General features: G+C 39.1%; 1 pseudogene; it reads left to right on the top strand.

Moving 5' to 3' along the window:
• Positions 1 to 324: 324 nt before the first annotated feature.
• Positions 325 to 1,670, top strand: LOC102016141 (annotated as a pseudogene).
• Positions 1,671 to 9,649: the final 7,979 nt, after the last annotated feature.

The raw sequence follows: 9,649 nt of genomic DNA, 5'->3' as shown, positions 1-9,649 counted from the left end.
CCTGGAGGGCCAACCCTTCCACGGTCCCTTCCTCCTGACTCCCTCCACGACCCACACCTCTACCTGACAGGCCCTGAGTATGGGAAAAGATACCATGACAACATGTTTTGAGACTCCCATCTCCTTTGAGGGCCTTTGCAGTGAAATCAAGACATGTGTTCTTTTGACAGTGAAGCGCTTTTCACCATGAAATCGGTAGAATAAGGAGACCCATGTACTGTATCACCTTGGTTGGCACTGGGAGAATACTTTAGGCTTTCTGAGTGAAACAAGCATTCTGAACTCTCAATGCATGCATCACATTGTGTGCCAGAGCATGCTAAAATGCCTTGTCCAGGAGAAGACAAATCTGTCTCCCGCAGACGTGCACACCTCTGGAAAAAGCCGTATTGTGAAAATGGCCACACTTTTCAAGCCACACATCCCAGCCACAGACCATATAGAGGTCTTGGATGCCAGGTATGTGAGTGTATCAACTGTAAACTCTTGGTTCAGAAGAAGTGGGACGTGTGGGCAGTATTCTTTACCACTGGAACCTACCATGCCGATGGATCCATCACCGTGGCTTCAGACCCTGCACAGACAGCGATCTCATCTAAACCTTCAAGTCAGGAGAGCCTGGAACAAATTGAAGAGAGGAGGGCAGTGAACACAGGGAAAGTGGTGACGTCTCATCCAGTTTAGGTCTTCAGGACTTGGATTTGCTCCGGGTAATAGGGAGAGGAAGTTATGCGAAAGTACTGTTGCTTCAAGTAAGGAAAACTGATCTGATTTATGCAATGAAAGCTGTGAAAAAACAGCTCATCAGACTTGACCAGGTACAGACAGAGAAGCACGGAGCAGGCCTCAAATCATCCTTTTCTTGGACTGCACTCTTGCTGTCAGGCAGAAAGCAGGCTGGCTTTATTCTAGACTGTGTAAATGGTGGCGATCTAGTGTTTCATATACAGCAACAAAGAACACTTTCCAAAGAAAGGCTTTACCCTGCAGAGATCAGTTTAGCACTGTTATCTTCAGGAGCAAGGGATACTTCATAGAAATTTGAAATTGGAATATTTATTACTGGACTCAGAAGGGCACATTAAACTCACTGACTATTGTGTGTGCAAGGAAAGATTACAGCTAGGAGATACAATCAGCAGTTTCTGCGGTACTCCTAATTACCTTGCTGCAGAAGTTGTAAGAGAAGTTTGTGGCTTCAGTGTTGATCAGTGGACTGTAGTGGTATTAACGTTTGAGACAATGGTCAGAAAGTCTCAATTTCATCTTGTTGAGAGCTCTGATAACCCTTATGAAAACTCAATTGCTCATATCCTGCAAGTTATTTTGGAAAGAAAAATCCATGTATTGCATTCTCTGGAAATGCTGCAAGTGTCCTGAGAGTTTTCTTAGCAAGGACCCAAAGGAACGATTTCTCGTCATTCTCAGACCTGCTGATAGCCAGGAACATCCCTTCTTTCGGAGTGCTGACTAGGACACAATGGAGCAAAAGCAAGTGGTCCCTCGCTTTAAACCAAATATTTCTGGGGAATTTGGTTTGGACAATTTTGATTCTCAGTTTACCAATGAAACTGTCCTGCTCACTCCAGATGATAATGACATTGTGAGGAGCAATGATCAGTTGATATGAATTTGCAGGTTTTGAGTATATCAACTGTATTCTGGTGTAGGAAGAAGTAAGTTTTTGATCCCCATTTTCAACTGTACATTTTGCTTATGTTGCTATTTAATATATGGGAAAACTTTCTACCATCCTGGATAGCATTAATCATTTCATAATTTCCTGTAAGTTAATTTTAATTTCTTTTTTGAAGTTACATTTTGATGTAACACTTGATCTTTACAGTCTATAATAGGGAATATTGAGGGTTTTTGTAGATAGATTTGCTTTTTGTATTTTGACTTAAATAATGAGGAGGCATTCACTTGTTAACCAAACTTGTAAGCACATTTTTCCATTTATTAAGTGGACAGAGAATGTATAACATTTTTCTTGTTATTTACTCCGCAGGAAGATATTTGTCTTTTAAGTAGAATGCCTTAACTATGCTTGTTGCTCGCCAAACTACATTACCTGTACTTTTGGGCCCCAGTTCATGGATTTTTCAAGGAAATCCAAAAAACATTAACAATTTTGAATAAATCTACAGAAAGCACATATATTATAGTTCCATCACCTTAATTAAAGTTTTTCTTTAGTAGAACAACACATGAAATAGTAGAATTCATTTTAGGGGAAGAGTTCTTCAGACTGTTTTCATTAAAATGAATGGTTAGCAGTTTATTTAAATAGTTGTCAGATAGAGCACACTTTTGTTTATATTATCACCATTTTTATGCCAAGGACTTGAAAAGTAACCATGATTATCTAAGTACGTTACAATGGCACAATCTTAGCAAAACTTAATTTTAAGGAAACGATCTAGTTTTAAATTTAGAATGATTTAAAATTTGTAAACATTTGATAAATGATTTTTTGGATGTTCTATTTTGTTAGGCATGTAACTTTTCTAAAGTATGTAGTCCTATACTGTCTTTGCTTTAAAATTAAGTTTGAAAGTAATGAAAACCTTAAGCCTCAAACATGTGACTATATAAAAAGAAAATGTTTATACAGGGTCACATGTTTATTTGAGAGGTATGTATGCTTCCCTTAATACTTGGAACTTACTTTAAAACAAAAAACAGTATTTCCATCATAAACTTATAGAGAATTCTGATACATCTGAAATATGTTTATATTCATAATCTTTCTTTTTAGGTGTTGCTCTTTCCCATATGGCATTTCAGAATGTAGAATAATCACATAGGAAGTTTATTATAATGTTTATTACAGGGCACACATTAAAATTCTTTTGGGCCTTTGGACTTCATTTTGAAAAACAGAAAATATATTCATAGTAAAATATTTTAAGTATAAGTAGTCAGTTACAACCTTAAGAATATTTTTGAACATATTTTAAATGAACAGCTTCATTAGATATCTTTCCTGGTCCCCCAACAAAATCTTCTCAGTTTCCTACCAATGATATACAAATGTAGAGCACTTTTTAAACTGAAGTCTTAACCTTTTCCAGGGTGGTCTTTTATTTTTAAACTTTTTAAGTAGTAAGATTTACTGAATATATTTATGCAGGTTTGCATTAAAAATGTTTTGTTGTGTTCTAGTTTTTTGCAGTCATTAAGTGTTTTGTCAGTTCTTTTATATAGAAGTTCTCTCAAAATACCAGCAGAGTAAGACAGTTTACAGTCAGAAATGTTGGCATTGAGGCTGGGGATTTAGCTCAGCGGCAAAAGTGCCTGCCTGGCATGCGGAAGGTCTTGAGTTTGGTTCCCAGTACCAGAGAAAAACTAAAAAAAAAAAAAAAAATGTTGGCATTTTGGTGTTGTAGGTCATTTTATGCATATGAAGCCTGGGTTAAATATCAAGCACTATGCTTGTTCAGTGCCAGTACATTTACTTTATAAATTTGTTTTGATTTTTGTTGTGTACAGTACTGCCTTGGTCATCACAATGTCATCCGTATTTGTGCATGTCTTGGTTACTTTTCTCTCATTGCTGAGACAAAATACCTGACACCCAGGATTAAGGAAGGAAAGGTTTATTTAACTTACAGTTTGTTAAGGTTTCAGTCCATACTTGCCTGGCTCCAAGGCAGAGTGACACATGGCAGAAGGCAACAGTTCAAGGTGGCGGGAGATAGCAAAAGCAACCAAGCAAAAGGGAGGAGCTGCAGCAAGCAGCCTCTTTCCCTCCCTTACACTGTATGCAAACTACCTGCCCTAGGGCGGGTGTAGCACTCACACCTGAATTCCAACACTGGACCATGACTGCGCGAGGCTTTGCAGGGACAGACAGACACAAACCATAACAGTGTACTTTCTTTTTATGTTAAAAATCTTTAAATAAAACATAAAAATTAAAAATATATGAAAAAAATGTTCAACATCATCTCATCTCTAATGGAGAAATGTAAATTAAAGCAAGAGTGAGATTGAATCTTACTCTAGAAAGAATGGCTACCACTGAGAAATCAAGAAACAATAAATGCTGGTGAGGCTGCAGGGAAAACGGAAGCTTCTGCATTGTTGGTGGGTTGTAAATCATTACGGCCACTGTGGAAATCAGTGTGGTGATTCCTCAAAAAAACTGGAAATGTAATTCAACCCAGCTACTCCTCTTTTAGGTATATTCCCCAAAGAGTTAAAATCAACATATTCCAGTGATCTATCAATACCAATATTTATAGCAGCATAATTCATAAAAGCATAATCTTGCAAGTGGCCCATATGTCCATCCACAGATGAATGGATAAAGAAAATGTGGCATTTATATACAATGGGGTACTATTCTGCTACAAAGAAGGGTGAGTCATGTGTAGGAAAATGGACGCACCTGGTGACCATAAAGTTAGGTGAAATACATCAGACACACAGGCCTAAGTATCACATGATTTCTCTTATATGAGAAAAACCCAAAGTATAATTAGCAAAATAAAAGATAGATAATAATAAGAAATAGGGAGATATATCTTTTTTTCAGATAGAAAGGGGAGCAAGAGATGAAGAGAGAGGGAAGGAAGAGGAGCAGAAGGGGATGAAAAAATAGAGATGTGCTGTGTACTTGTACCAACTCCACATGCACCTTAATTATTATGCACTGCAAACACGGATTAATAAAAAAAGAAAAACTGAAAAAAAAAAAAAAAAAAAACACCCTGGCAAAAGAGAGGCGAGGGAGCTCCTCAGGAAAATCTTTAGACCTCACTGACATCTACAGAGAATCATTTTAAAATTTGATAAAATGTCCAAAAAAAACCCCTCTCTGGCATTTTACACTTTAATACTCAGTTTAATTTGTTGCCAGCTTCTCTTGTGAATGGTGGAGAGCTGCTGATTTTAGGACCACGGTGACCAAAGCTCTCTGACTGCCCCTCCTCTCCTTTTCCCGTTTTGCTGTGCCTGGTGACGAGGGTGCGGGGTGAGGTCACAGGTAGGGATTTTGCACTAGGGCCAAGAGCGGTATGAAAACGTTGTCCTTTCAGCTCATTCTAGGTTCTTTGTTCACCAGCAGCACTGCAGCTCTTACAGATGATATCTGAATAATATTTTCCTAGATGGCCCCCGAGTGGAGCAGAGACTGAAGAAGCCCCTGTGCCCGACAGAATCATGTTTTTAGGATTCATTGCAGGGACTGTTGATGGATGCTCTAAAATGATGGCCTCTCTGATTTCTTTGTTTTTTGTTTTGTTTTTCTTCCTACCCCTAAACTGCCGAGCAGGGACTAAAACCACAGTTGTTAGCTCTCTTAATCATCCCTCTTGTGTGGATGCTCCAGCTCTTCCCCCAGTGGATTCCTTTCTGGTATCTTATTCTCTTTACCCTGACATTTGTTTTCAGTCTAAAACTTATGTAAGGCATTTGGGAGTTCTTTGGTCACTGACTTGAGTTTTACAGAGTGGATGTACTGCAAAAGTCTAACGAAATAGCTTTGCTTGCTCGAGGGAATGTCAACAGCTAAGGGAAAGGGAGGTAACCCCGATATTGTAGAAAGCATATATTAGTTTCTCACTTCCTTTTGGGGGACATTTTTCATTGTTATTAAACTTCATTTCAGGGGAAAGAAGGAATCTTTTGAGGATTGCCAGTCTGAATGCAAGACAGTGGGATTATGGAATATAATAGGAGACAGCATCTTTTGCTTAAAATCAAATACTCAAATGGTTGATGTCTGCCTTGTTAACACTGCCAAGGTGCTCAACAGCCATCTAACTGAAATATTTGCACAGTGTTAATTTACTTAATAAAATAAAGTAGAGTCTATGGTATTTTGCATGCATGATGACCTTTCATCTTCTGGCTATGGTGTCCAGCAGGCCTCACTGACAGCATGCAGGATATTAAAAACCTTCTTTGAAGGCAGGCTGCAAAAAAGCTTCCATTCAGCAAGCATTTATCAAAAGCCACTTAAATTACTATAGAAATCTTCTTAACAGATGAATAATAAGGTCTCGGCCCTGGAATTCCCTCCTGAGACAGGTAAACCAATGTCTGTTGCAACAAATGCAATCAAAAGAAGATGGGTCTTTAGAATGTGCTTAAAGTTGACCAGACGCACCTGCTACTTCATGGAGTGCTACTGAGAATTGCATTTTCATAGGAACAGTCCCCCTCCAGTTTGTTTTGCCAGTTGATGTCTGTGCCAGTTAATCTTGTTGTCAACTTGACTGGGTTAAGAGATTCCTGGAGAGGTGTCTGGGTGGTAAGAGCACTCAGCAGTGGTTAACCCATTAGTGAGTTCAGAGCTGAGTGGGTTATTAGGAGGTGGGACCTGCTCAGAGGAAGTGGACCTGAGGACAAAACCTTGGGCACTGCATCTGGTACCTGGCCGCTTCCTGTCTGGCCCTTCTGCTCTCTGCTTCCTGGATGCCGTGAGCTGACTAGCATTCCTCCAGCATGCCATTCTCCTGTGATGATCCTGCTTTGGGGCCAGCAGACCATGGACTAAAGCTTCTGAAACTGTGAGCACAAAATAAAACCACTCCTCCTTTGAGTTGCAGGTGTCAGGTATTTTGTCCTAGCAATGAGAAAACTGAACAATACAAAGAATAAAATAAAAATGAAAATTTAGGTCAGTCCTCTTCAAGCAGAATATATTCCACGTGAGTTAGATCCCATGAGCATTTTAAGAAAATGTGAAATTCAGATGTTCCTAAGTTAGTGGCCAGGAGTGTATTACCCTGAGGGCTACATATAATTATATCTCCCAAGTGTTGCTTGGTTTGATTGCTACCTTTGGTAACAAGGACTATCAACTCATGAAGTTTTATCTTCTATATTGGTAGGAAGCAGAGACATTTCACTAATTAACCTAATTAACCTAGCATAGACTATGGAGTTACTTTAGAACCCTTTGCCTCACATGTTTAATAGGATGTAACTTCATTGTTTCATCTGCATCTCCACAGTAAAGTGTTGCATACAAGCCTTGTCTGCCAGTTTGTCCCCACCCCTTTAGATTGCTGCAGTATCTTTCCACAGATCCTCTTCCACAGGCTTGTTATTCTGAATGTTTATTCTTGTTGTATCATTTCCTACTGCAACAGGACATAACATTAGGCAGCGGGGAAAGCTGAGGATTTGTAATAAAAAAGACCTGGCTTAAAATTTTTCTGCCAAGTACAAGCTGTGTGACCTTGGACAATTTATTTAATATCTTTGATCTTCAGTTTCCTCACCCATAGAAAGAGGATGATAATGATAGTATTTACGTCCTAGGTTCTGGTAAATAAAAAGGGTTACAGCGCACTATGTATGTGTACCAACTCCCCACTATGACTGTATTCATTGTGTGTTACAAACAAGCACTAATTTTAAAAAAGAGAATTAAATAAGATAAATATACGAAGCACCCAGCACAGGGTCTGGCATATTGTGGACAACCAACAAATGTTGGTTTCAGTTCTATCTCCATTAGGATTCTCATCATCCACTAATTCAGATTTCAGACTCAGGTGCCAGGTCACTCATCCTCTGGTTCTCTATCTGCCCTGAAAGTCAGCAACCTGCCTGGCCCTCCCTGTCCACAAGAGCCTGGAACACCTTTCCTTGCTGTCTTGCCCTCTCATTTGCCTCCAGCTCAGAGCCTAACTCATCTAAGCCTCCTGAGTAAACCAGTAGTTGCCCTGTTTATTAGCTTTGCTTTCTACTGGGTTTAATGTTAACCTTGCTGCTTTATACAGAATGAATTAATAGAATGTGGAATAAACACAGCTCAGTATCTTTGGCCTGCTCACCCATTCTATAGCGCATAGCAGGCAATAGGTTGGGTAAAGAAAATACATTAATAGAATATGTAAATTGTTCTTATTAACTCAAACCGTAACATGAGTCAAATCAAAAGTAAGGAATGTCCTATAGTGAAATATTAAGAAAAAACCAAGTCATTATTTCTGTTCACTTGATTCCAAGCCACTGTGGTTTTCATCGATAAAAATACTTGTTATGGTTTATATGATTTATCAGTAACACATGGCGTTTGATTCTTAAAGAAATAAACGTTGTCCAAGACAAGTGTCTCTCACTACACAGCAGCATTTCACTCAGTACTGAGGCACTGCTGCCCCCTACACCCCATAGCCCATGTATGCTATATATCAGGACAGTACAATATTAACATTTTCAGAAAATCTCTGTGTGTGTGTGTGTGTGTGTGTGTGTGTGTGTGTGTGTAAGTGCTGGGCATTGGACCCAAGACCTTGTGCACACTAAGCATATACTCTATCACTGAGCCGCATCCCCAGCCCCAAAGCTGTTATGGCTGGGAAATTCGTGGGTTGTCTACCCTATTTCCCCCTTCATGGTGAATCTTGAGTTTTATGCTGTGGAAACATCCACAGACTGCAGCCATGTGACTCAGGGGAAAGTGATATGAGCCCCAAGCTTGGAGGTCTCTAACCAGTCTATGCCGAGTACAGTGATCCCTTACCTGGATTGCTTAAATAACCTGGCTGAAGCAGTCAGCTCATGGCATTCAGTTGGCAATGGGACCTATGTTTACCCAATAGATTAACTGCAAGAAATTTTCTTGCATAATTGGGAGAGAAGCTCATTTGCTCCCTGCTGGATACAAACAAGCAATCATGTACCTTATTACTACTGGCAACCATGCTCCTGGCTGCTGGGAAACCTGTTTTAGGAAGAAATTCACACCGAAAGGCAGGGTGGTGAGAGAAAAATTGCGGCCTGGACTTTTTGAACTGCTCCATCATCCAGCCCTGAAGCCACGCTCAATTAGACCTTTTATTATATGAGATAACGTGTTTTATTATTGCTTAAGTCACTTTGACAGCATCCTAACTAATAATACTACCAGTTAATGAAAATAATGGATCTTCTCATGGACATTACATATCTATACATTATTGCATGGCACAGAACATTCCTTCTGCCTATTGGTGAGTAGAAGTACTACGTGTCTATTTAGGTTCAAGTCTTTATTAGGTTCCCTAGCTTTCCGTTCTTGACATTGAAGATCATAGGCCATGTTGAAGCGTAGAAGCCACCATATAACTTCTTAATCTGAATCTTTGATAGCTCTGAGTTCCTTGTCACAAACTCCTTTCCCCAAAGCCTGACTTCCCCTTACTTAAAAAAATACCCTGAAGTAGGAGGCAAGGGTGTAGCTCAGTGGTAGAGTGCCTGCCTAGCAATCATTAAAGTCCTAGGTTTGATCATCAGCCCTGAAAAATAAAAAAAGTCAAATAAAACCAGGTTATTGGGATTATTTTTATTGAACTGCCTGTAAGACATCGTCGTTATATTTTCAGGATCTTTGTCTTTTTTTTTTTCGTAGAAGAATTGCCAAAATCATTATTAGCTTTAATTCCACCCTGTCCACTTTATATTGCCCTGCCTCCCATAAGAGCTAACTGTCTTCTAGTAGAAAGATTATACTTGAGCAATTTATTTATTTTAACAATGAAGAACATTATAAAGTTCTCAAAAGTGGTGTTTTCCAAAATAGGGGTCTCAGAGTTGTTCATAAGAATAGACTTTTTTTTTTTTTTAGGTAAGTGATATTCTAGAGAATAAATTAATGTAAGCACATTTTGGATCATTTACACCTTATAATTAAAACTGGTCCACA

Source organism: Chinchilla lanigera, unplaced genomic scaffold, assembly GCF_000276665.1.
Source record: "Chinchilla lanigera isolate Chin_1 unplaced genomic scaffold, ChiLan1.0 scaffold00009, whole genome shotgun sequence".
NCBI lineage: Eukaryota > Metazoa > Chordata > Mammalia > Rodentia > Chinchillidae > Chinchilla > Chinchilla lanigera.
This window is presented reverse-complemented; position numbering and strand designations above follow the sequence as displayed.